This window comes from Haliotis cracherodii, unplaced genomic scaffold, assembly GCF_022045235.1.
Source record: "Haliotis cracherodii isolate W230 unplaced genomic scaffold, xgHalCrac1.p SCAF_2, whole genome shotgun sequence".
Lineage (NCBI taxonomy): Eukaryota > Metazoa > Mollusca > Gastropoda > Lepetellida > Haliotidae > Haliotis > Haliotis cracherodii.
Window position 1 is genome coordinate 66,328,848 of NW_027266275.1, and position 12,243 is coordinate 66,341,090.

The window sequence follows — 12,243 nt, forward strand, 5'->3', positions numbered from 1 at the left end:
GTGACGGGAAGTTGTCCCATATATGTCCTTGAATATCTATTGTTTTCCTTACACTCCTGTGTATCTGCATATAAACTAAGTAAGCATACAAATGTAATGAATTATTTCCAGTAGAACAGATCTGCTGTTTAATTGTTAATTGGATGGAATTTATACTGGAAACCACAAGGAATTCTTCCTCTCTGTGGAGATTCCGGGTTTCAGAATAGGCCACGGCAATAGTGGTCGTAAGAGACGATTTATTGGATCGGGTGGTCACACTTGCGTGAATCGTTTCTCATAAAGTCAGTCACTGGATTGCCTGGCCCAGATTCGATTATTCACAGCCGTTATTTCGCTGGAACATTGCTGAGTGCGACGTTACACAACAAACAAGAGGCTTCGTCTGCGAGTTTGCAAGTATTGTGTTACAAAACATGGTCCTCAACATGAACATAAATTCTAGTCGTTGAAACTTTTCTTTGTAGCATACGCGTGTGCCATATTTAAAAGCAAGAGGGGCGGTCGGGTAGCCTAGTGGTTAAAAGCGTTGGCTCGTCAAGCCGAAGACCCGGGTTCGATTCCCGACATGGTACAATGTTTGAAGCCCATTTCTGGTGTCCCCCGCCGTGATATTTCTGGAATATTGCCAAAAGCGGCGTAAAACCATACTCACTCACTCACTAAAAGAAAGAATTGTTGTATTCAATATATGTTGTAATTCCACACTATAGCTATTAGAATTAAAATAATCTGTGAGAAGAAATACTTTACTGTTGTGTAAACATATAGCGTACAAAGTCAACGACGAAAGTAAGGGACGTTAATCTAAATGACAATGAGGAAAACCTTTGCTGGGACAGCAGACATTCAGCATTCAAGATGCTTGTTCAAGTCTGGGTCAGTTTGACAATAATGCTGATCATTTTTGTTTGTTTTTTGACACTCATGATCGTGTCATATAATATTAAGCTTGTTCATTTTGTTATATAGCCAAAATATTTCATGAATAATCAAAGGCCAACAAAATAGTATCTAACCGTTTGTTCTAAGATTCACAAAGGGAGTTCACAAAGGGAGATAATTAAGGAATTGTCAAGTTGTGTTGTCCATGTAACAAAGCACCAGTTAACGTCAACATAGTGATATCCATCATTATAAAAAAAAGTAAGTACATCTTTAAACCGGTTTGTCTTAAATCTGAGTGAAGAGCGATATAACCAAATGCGTCAAAACTATTCCGAACGCAGTTCAATGATATTTGGCATGTCGGGGTCATTGTAAATGTTTATTTATTTGGGTGGTGACCCCAATACGTTTTAATATATTACGAGTAAACGTATATTTAAATCTTGAAAGGAACATCAATTATTTTTATTTTTATTTTTAAAACGGACCATTGAATGCACAGCGTAAAGATTACTGTTGTAAAAACATTCAGAGAAATTTTCTATTTCATATTGATCAGTAAATTTCAATCAATTAACGTTTCTTGTGAAAAAATGGACAGAGAATTTTGGACAATGTCAAAAAGAAGTAACTTTTTAACGACAAATGAACCAAACAAGCATGTGAACCCTATTGTTCTTTTCATTTTGGAATCGAAAAATTCCATGCAGAAGGACAACCAAAGAATTAGAATATTTCATTTCAGTATAGGATTATTTGAATTCTAGTAAATTGCTCTATTAACTGCAATATATATATGCAGTTAATACAAAGAAGGGAATTGTTCAACAGACACGATGTATTCACTCATGTCGTGTGTATTTCATTGTCAAATGATTTAATTTATATATTTCAAAATTCAATTGTTAAAACCGCTTGTCCCACACGATTTTAGATTTAAATGTTGAGAAAGTGATGAGAAACGCTTATGCTCTTGCACTTAGTCTTACATGTAGATTACTTTTAAAAAAAGACAAAACGGAAAAAAGCAGTGACACAAATGCACTGTACAAAATGTGTTTAGAAGGTTAACAACCAGATGTGGTTGATCTAAACATGCTTGGCAAAGTGTTTAAATGTTAAACGCATTTTGAATGTTCTACCTAAAAACATTTAGGGTCTAAACACATGAAATCATCTATCGCTTCACATCCTAAACATCACCAAAACACAACATCCTCATAATCTAAACAGGTTCAGAATTTAAACATGTTTAAATAGAGAACACATAATTAGGCAGTAAGTCAAATATGGATACGGGTCGTTCCCCACATTTAGAACCTAAATACTTTCAGCTGTTAAACACACACTCCTAAACATGTGCTGAACCTAAACGAGTCATAACTATGGGACAAGGAGTGTGTTTGTGTTTAGGATCTAAACACATTTTGTACAGAGTGTGATCCAGAAGACATAACGGTGGAACTATGGGAATTATGACATCTGTTACATTGAGCAACGTACTCGGCGGGCGACGGCATATATACATACTTATCAATTATGGATATAAAAAAATTAGACATGAATCATCATAAATTTGATTTTGATTGAAAAGCATTACAGAATTATACCCTAAAATGTACTATGATCAATTATGGATATCAAGAAATTACAGAGCAATTGAAGCGCCCTGCAAATCCCTATCTAAACAAGACAACCCGAGTTTTCTCCCATAACCCTGGGACAGATTCAGTGACAATGACTGTGACAAGGGGTCCGAGTATATATCTAATGATATAGGGGGAGGACCTAACAACATGTGTACAACAACCAGGGAGGAAGTTTATATTTTGATTGATCATGTATTGCAGATCAATCATAATAGACAGTTTTCATTATGGCCACTGCACACACCAATAGCATCACCAAATATATCAATTTGCCAAAAACAACTATATAACTTTATACACGGACATATTCGAACGATATTGCGAATGCATGTGACATTAATAAACTGTGGAAGTTGAAACAATCATAGGTTTCTGGCGGCGTCCAACGGAAGTAAAACAACATTAACTTGAACACCCACAAACACATTAAGACTGAGGAATATGTTGCGTTGTGGGACCTGTCTTCTACATCTTGTAATTATTCTGGCTACCACACACAACAAGACGTCGTTCTTTAGCCGCCATATTTTAATCTCTTCCACCTTCACCTCCAAGCTCCTTCCCAGCGCGTGACACCTTCGTTACACTCTCGGTAACATCGCTGCCACCAGTGTGGGCGCGGCCATTTCAAGAATCTTGAAATTTGCCCTCCAACCCCATATGTAGTAACGTTTATACTTTTTTTATGTCTCTGGGAATGCCATCATATTTCAATTTGAAAAGGTTTACGACTGACCATGTTTTCCAGATGAATTCACTTTGTTGTTTTGATAATCAGATTGGTTCGAGATTGCAGACTAACGGAAAATCAACCAACTTCTCCCTTACATTCTTACTATATCAATAACACGATAGTTTTAATGAAACAGAAATTCAAATTGACAAACGAAGAAAGTAATTTAGCAGCGATAAGTGTATTCGGCGTCACGACAGTCATCACTTGTTTGCAATCTCATTAAAATCAGATCTTAGTTCTCGCTACCGCTAAACAAAGCTTTAGCGAGAACTAAGGTCTGATTTTAATGAGATTGCACTTGTTTGTAAACATAACGGTCATTCGGTTGCGAGTTCAACTCCAAGCATGGTTGTGGCCACCTATTCACAGTGGGGAGTTTTGACTGGTGGCAGCGATAGTATAGAGAGCTCCGGGAACGTACTATCGCTGTGAGGAGCTTGCTTCACCTCTGCCCAAGGGCAGATAATCCCACACGTCATTTCATTTCAAACCGCAAGAAAATAAAGATAACATGCTTATCCTTATGTGAAATTTACATTCAAATTTACTACAAAATGTACTCCGTTTTGCTACGCTACAAATAATTCGATACTTTGCATTAATAATTTAATGATATAAATAATACGTCCATTTCTCAGGCGCAGTTTTCCAACCCCTACTGCAGTATATGTTGAGAGTATACAACCCATGCTGCCTGTAAGACGCTAGAATTTTAACCGACGGGTACCCATTCACTTCAGGGTGAACAGAGGCACATTTTGAACAAAGTCACGTGGCAAAGAAGGCACCGCACGTGTTACATGTGCTTCAGTGCGGGGCAAGATAGAAGCCATAGAAACTCTCAGGAGCCAAGCTGCCAAACACTGTCATCCAACTTAACTTAACTTGACCTGATTTGTGACTTTTGTGATTTTAAATTGTTTTGTTTGCTGTGATATCAGGATAGCCTCGTCATTAACGTTATGTGACGTCATAACAGACCCAGGGCAGATCATAGATATTCTTCTACCTCCATGTGTAGTGTTCGAGAGTATAGTTTTCCCCTGAACTGTTATAGTCAAAGCACGAGGTAAAATTATGCTGTGTGTTTTGAAATAATAGGCTGTGGTTCACAGAAAAATCTTTCTCACAGCATATTGTCTTATAGGCCGAAACAAACACGTCTGGTTATTAGACGCTCTAGTTTTGATTATCAACCTCTATCTTAGGGACCCGTGACGATCCAGGGTAGAATAGGTCTTCAGCAACCCATGCTTGCCGTATAAGGCGAATATGTTTGTCGTAAGAGGCTCGCTGACTTGGTTGATGCATGTGATCGATCCCATTTGCGTTGATCGATGCTCATTATATTAATCACTGGATTGTCTTGTCCAGACTCGATTATTTACAGACCGCCGTCATATAGCTGAATTATTGTGGAGTGCGGCGTTAAACAACAAACCAACCAACAACCAATCTATCTTAGGCTCTAGGTGAGTTGGGTCAAAGCTGTTTTAACAGTATTCAAGTTCCATGAGGACGTGTCAGCTTAATGTCAGCTTAAAGCCTGGAATGATGCAGATCTCAGGCGTTTACCATTGTTGTGAAACCCACGAACACGGATATGGTGCAGACAAACTTTCAAGCAGGATTTTGAACCGGGATTCGAACCCGCTATCATAGGTTTCTGGGCCGCCCAGCGGATGCAACTCTGCACGTATTGCGACATACGCCACGGCATTCTTGACTTATTCGTGACAAACTCGTGTCATTCCGGGTCAAGACGTGCCCCTCTCGAAGGTTTCCACATTAACATTCGAACACGAGAACTACTTCAAAAGACCCGTGAAGATTCCGGGGTAGAATAGGTTTTCAGCAACTTGCCGTAAAAAAGCGACTGTGCTTGTCGTCAGAGGCGACTAACGGTGTCGGGTGGTCAGGCTCGCTGACTTTGTTGATGCATGTCATCGTATCCCAATTGCGTTGATCGATGCTCATGTTGTGAATTTTTGGATTGTCTGGTCCAGACTCGATTATTTACAGACCGCCGCCGTGTAGCTGAAATATTGCTTAGTGCGGCGTTATACAAAAAAAGAGAAAAGAATCATCAAACAACAGCAACAACAACAACAACTTCAAACAAACATTATATCTCTTATTCTTCCCGCGTCTTTTAGTAAAATGTTGGCGTTTCAGCAGCGTTCGCTTATTCCTGTTGTCAAAGTACTGAAAATCTGTGATATAAATGTAGATTAATTATATCATTTGGGAAAAAAATATACTCGGCAATCAATAACACTCGGTCATTCTTACCTGCCATTACTGAATTACATACAAACAACATAGTAAGACCATTTTAATATTCAAACCCTGTGGGCATTCCCAGGTTGCCTTTGTGTGTCGTTATTGGTGGGGTGGTCACGTTCGGTGAACAGGTTCATTGTGCGTCATCGTACCCCGACGGCGTGGCTGCTTATGTTGTATATATATAGTACTTTTGCTCTGTTGGAAATGTATTTGCTCAAGGCCCCACCCCACATTCAAACTAATACTGGCGTCTCATTGCTGGCAATGGGCTAAGGGGAACAACTCTGTCATTCTTCCAGGTTCGCGTAACTTAGCGTCACCTCATGACCAAATGCGTTTACCTCATTGGCTGATGCAGCTTTGTCAGCCATGTTCTTACGAATATGAAGATGCTGACCTAAATGCCTTCGTTGTTTTCAGGTTTGTATTACAATTTATGGTCGAAATATGGACGCAATGTAAGTAATAATGTACACAAGGTAACCTAGATTTGAAAATACTATATTTGTAAACACTGGTAAATGGTTAGATTGAGTAATTTGCATATTTCATGTTCGCGCTACCAGCAGGGTATGTCGGTGTTGGCAGACGACATGGTAGAGAAGATCGTTCATGGTAAATACACGAGTTTTAGGGGTCCATATATGCATATATGATGATATTCGTTGCCTAACCTGTATATACTTTCTGTTAGGCAATGTATTCTAAGTTAGTGTAGGAGATAGACAGTATTTTATCCAAACACCGCTGTTAGTGGGGTACTGAGAACACGTGACTTTCCACCATTTCACGTACACGCTTTGGGCGTAGTACTAGATCTAGTAGACATTGAAGGTTGTAGAATCAAAATATAAACTACTTCCCTGGTTGTTGCATACATGTTTTTAATTATCACCTCAATATCATTAGGTATATCAATTTAACTAGTCACAGTCATTGTAATGGAATCTGTCCAAGGGGTATGGGAGACAACTCTGATTGTCTTGTTTAAATAGTGATTTGCAGGGCGCTTCAGTGTTCTGTAATTTCTTGCTATCCATAATTGATCATAGTACATTTTGGTAGAGTATTATTCTGTAGTAAATTTCCATGTAAAACATTTGGTATTTCAAGTAGAGTTTCTGTTTCTAAGTATATGCTGCTTGAAGTATAGTTGCTATTCTTGTACTGTAAATAATGAATAATATATTTTAATGATAGGATGTATGGTTCTCATGTTTATTGAAAGTTAATATTGATCCTGTTAACCATTCTGTTGATCAATATTTATTGTAAATGAGATTCATGTCATCAAGACTAGTGTTGACATAAACTAAGTAGGTACATAGATACTTTATTGTAACTATGGCAGCCTACAATAGTCAATGAGCGCCATGCCGTGTTGTAAACTTGATGACAATACAAGTTTTGTCAGCCATGTTCTTATGAATACAAAGATACTGACCCAAATTCCTTCATTGTTTGCAGTCAATCTGGGTGATTGTGAGCTTGGTAACATTTGTAAAGCGTGCCAGGATCAGAAGATTTATGAATTACAAGCCAAAGTTGCAGCACTTAAGATGAACAATATTGCTCATTCAAGAATGGCACAGAGAAGACTCAGGAGGATGTGTGACAGTTGTACTAGTAAGAGTAGAAACTATTGTGATCATTGTTTCACTTGTGGTTCAAGTGAACATTTCCAGTTTAGTTGCATGAAACATAGACAGTATCTGTCCAGAAGCAGTCCACATTTGCCGCCACAAGCCATCAATCTACAGAGATCAAGGCTATTTCATCCCACCCCGCCTACTATGAACTTATCAAACAATAATCACTCATCCTGTTTATTGGCTTCATGACCCTATTGGCTTCCAGCTATGTGTTTTCTGTCCATTGTGTTGTGACAGCACCATCCCTTTGTTGTCACACCTACCTATGTTATCTGACTCATGTATACTATTGTTGTTACTGTTAATACTCTACTGTTAATCCCCCACCTACTATATACAAACAAAGTATCTGTCTTCATGAAACGGAGGCGAGTCAGTGATAAACGGGGCCCAAAAAATCCCCAATTGTGCATTGTGTTCAGTGCAGGAAGTAACTTGAAGGACCTAGTCATCAGAAATGTTCTGAGTGCCATTCTGCTCCCTATTGTACTTACAGTTGTTCATTGGGACAAACATAGGAAAATGTGTTGTGTCATCAGTGAACTTGAAGGTAGAGTAAATAAGATAGACCTTGGTAATACATTGTGTACAGCTTCACTAACTCCTAATCAGAAACAAGAACTAGTATGTCTAGTTAGGAAGCAGTGTGCAGTGCTTTGTTCATTAAATGGTAACAAAACAGGTTTTATGGGACACAGGTGCACAAGTGTCAACAGTTTCAGAGAAGTGGCTCAGATCCAGCATTCCAGACAGAAATCAAGGACATTCTTGAACTCCTAGATGAAGGCCTCACCATAAAGGCTGCCTATGGTGAAAGATGCCTTTCCTTTGATGGACAAAAGTGCAATGTCAGTTGTTAAGGGGTGACTCTAACAATTGTTTAAATGTGCCATTTTAGTTACATATCTGCCAGATTTTGATTGTCCAAGTAAAGGTTCCAATGTGATAGAACAATACCTTAATGATAGTTGCAGTGACACAGATTGTGCTCATGTAATCCAGTTGTGGTCTTCCTTCTGTAGTCAAATCTAAACTTAATGCTGTTGTAAATCTCTTGCAAGAGGAGAAATCTGATATTTTGTTTGAAGTGGTCAGTGCTAAGCAGGGTACCGCAGTTAAAGCTGGACAGTGTATGCGTGTGAAATGCAAGGTCAAGTCAAACCTCAAAGAACCTATCACAGCCATGTTCTGACAAGTCTAGATCTTAACAGCGTTTCACTCCAAGAGACATTCAACAAGCTCAGAAAAACGATTAAGCTATCTACCCGATCCTACAACTACTTTGACGGAAAGAGAGTAAGAGAAAGTTGCATGATTTGGTACTTGTCAAAAAGAAACCTGAGCTCAACTGTTTATTCAGAGAATTCAGCAAATTGTTCTTTATCAGGGAAGGTATACTGTGAAGCAAACATTTCATCTTTGGTCTACAAGAAAGAATTCAGATAGTGTTGCCAAAAGTGTACAGATCAGTGGTGTTGAAAGAACTCCACAGTGACATGGGTCATCTAGGGGCAGAAAGAGTGACACAGAGAGATCTTTTCTTGCCTATTCATGCAGCGTGTTATGGAAACATGTGACTAAGGAGTGCAGTTGCTTAAAGGACAAACCAGCGGCTAACATGCAAAGAGCCCCACTGGTACCAATCAAGACTATATCTCCATTTGAAATGGTATCCATTAATTTTGTACATCTTGACAAGTTCTGGTGGATTTGAATACATATTGGAAATATCTGACCATTTTACAAGATTTGTTCAAGCTTACCCTACACGGAATATATCTTGGAAAATTGCAGCTGAGAAAATATTCAATGACTTTGTACTACGTTTTGGCTTTTAAGAGAAACGGCACCATGACCAAGGCAAAGAATTTGAAAATAACCGTTTCATCATCTTCAGAAATACTGTAGAATGGCCTGGTCACACTCCTCTCCATATCATCCTCAGGGAAAGGGTCAAGTTGAGAGACTGAACAGAACATTGTTTGGAATGAATAAAGTCGTACATTCTAACAACTGCACCCGCCACCATTCCACTGGCTACTCAAGATTCTATCTCCTATTTGGCAGATCCCCTAGATTGCTAGTAGACCTTATGTTTGGTCTGGATAGAAGGGAAAGAAAGAGTGATCCAAGAAAGTATGTGAAAATCATGTATGCAGGAGGCTTATGAGATAGCAAACAAGAATGCAGAGAAGTCAGCTGTCAAAGGAAAGTATCACTATGATGGGAAAGTAAGAAGTTCTGTACTAATACCAGGTGACCGTGTACTCGTCAGAAATCCAGCTGAGCGGAGAGGCCCAGGAAAGTTAAGAGCATACTGCAGGGTTAGAAACTAACAGTTTTTGTCCACTAGTCCTTATAATGATAACATATAGCAAACCCCTTAAAATGGGCCAATTTCTACTAGTCCTTAGGATACCTTTACTATTGGGCAGTTTGGTAAGGACTACAGGACTAGTGCCAATTTCTAACGCTGATACTGGAAATCTAAGATTCACATTGTACTCATGAGGATATCAGAGGATAGCCCAGTTTATGAAGTGAAAACTGAAGATGGAACCGGTCGAAAGAGACTGTTGCATAGAAATTTGCTATTGCCATGTAATAGTTTGCCTGTCAAACAGCCTGTTGCACCACCAAAAGCTAAACCTATAGGGAAGACTGTATCAGAAAACCAGGTCAAATCATGACCAGTCCACATGTAAGAGTGACAGTTCCAGATAGCTTGTGGCACACCCGTTGTGTCTGATAATGATGATAAGTCATCACATGTTGTCAGTGAGACAGATGGACGGAAGGGGGTACATGCCAACCAGACAGTTACATCTGCAAGTGGGACTGGAAAAGAAAAGATCTCAGAAGACTCATCAAATTCAGAACTTGGCTCTGAAACCAGACAAGATGTGAATACATCTGAAGTGAATAGACAAGTACAAAGTGAAACAGTAAGTGACTCTGAGTTGGCAGATGATGAAGAAGTTACAGAACTTACAAGTCATAACAGTGTGAGAAGAGCACCGAAGATACTGACTTATGACCCATTAGATCGACCTACATATATTTACAAAGCAGTGGCAAACTACAGCTTGTACAGGCTCTTACACCCTGAACAGCAACACCAATGTGGTACTATCTTGGTGTGGTACTATCCACATCAGACTTTTAATGCTGTACAGACTTTTCACAGACCAGTGATTTACCCTGTGTGGTACAAAACAGTAGCACAAAGTGTGATCTAAATTTTGTAGGGACAGAGCTCTCTTATTATCAATTACTTACTGTTTCCAATACTTGCAGGTAAAATTGAGTATATAGGATTTGTGGTGCATTAGATGGTGTTAATATCTAGTAGAAATGTGTGTAATCCTAATAATCTAATGAACATTTGTATGTATGTGTTAAGACATTTACCTCTATAATAGTTATAAACTATATACTGAGGATATCTTTTATTGCCTATTGGCCATGTTGCAATGTCAGTGTATCTATCAGATTGAGTCTCTTATGACGTTACTAGTACTACTGTAGAACTTAAAATAGGTGTTTTTTCCATACACATGTTGAGAGCTAATGAATTCATTCCTACTCCAAATGTAAATATAATAGTGTAGCATGTTGAATTTCATGTATGAACATCAATGGTAGAATAGGAATTTGAGGTCAGTTTTTATATGGGGGGAGAGAGTTGTAAAAAGTACTTTTGCCCTGTTGGAAATGTATTTGCTCAATGCCCTACCCCACATTCAAACTAATACTGGTGTCTCATTGCTGGAAATCTTGCCGAGAGTAATTCTTTAAGCATGTATCATGACCAAATGTGTTTACCTCATTGGCTGATGCAGCTTTGTCAGCCATGTTCTTACAAATACAAAGATACTGACCCAATTTATGGTCAAAATAAGGCCGCTGTATAAGTAATAATATACATAAGGTAACCTACATTTGAAAATACTATATTTGTAAACGCTGGTAAATAATAAGATTGAGTATTTTGCTTATTTCATGTTCGTGCCACCCGCACACATGGTAGAGAAGGTTGTTCATGATAAATACACTAGTTTTGGGCTCCACATATGCATATATTAGGATATTCGTTGCCTAGCCCGTATTTACTTTCTGCTAGGCAATATATCCTAAGTCAGTGCAGTATGCTAACAGTATTTTGTTCAAACACCGTTCGTGGGTGACTGAGGTCATGTGACCTTCCACCATTTCACGTACACACTTTGGGTGTATTACTAGATCTAGTAGGTATTGAAGCTTGTTGAATCAAAATATAAACTACTTCTCTGGTAGTTGTACACATTGTTAGTTATCCCCTCAATATCATTAGGTATATCAATTAACTTGTCACAGTCATTGTATGGGGTATGGGAGACAACTCTGATTGTCGTGTTTAAATAGTGATTTGCAGGGCACTTCAATTGTACTGCAATTTCTTGATATCCATAATTGATCATAGTACATATCGAGTATTATTCTGCAGTATATTTCCATGGAAAACACTTTATATTTCAAGTAGAATTTAAACTCATTTCCAAGTACATGCTGCTTGTTGTATTGATACTATTCTTGTTCTGTAAATAATGGATAATATAGTTTAATGATTGGATTTATGGTTCCCTTAAACATGTTTCGCAATGTGTTCAAATCCTAAACGGAATACGCATTAGGAATGTTTTATCTGAAAACATTAAGGTCTAAACCCATGAAGTGAGCTATCATCTCACATCACCAAAACACAACATTCTCATTTGAGGTTAAACATATTTACAACAAATGCAAAGCATTGTGTATTATCCTAATAATCTCAACAGGTTAAAAATATCAACATGTTTAAATACACAGCTCATATTGCGCAGTAAAGCAAATATGGATACGTGTCTTTCCCACATTTAAAACCTAAATACTTTCAGCTGTTAAACACACTCCTAAACATGTATTGACCCTAAACGCATCAAAATTATGGGACAAGGAGTGTGTTTGTGCTTTGGATCTATACACATTTTGTACAGAGTGTGATCCAGAAGAT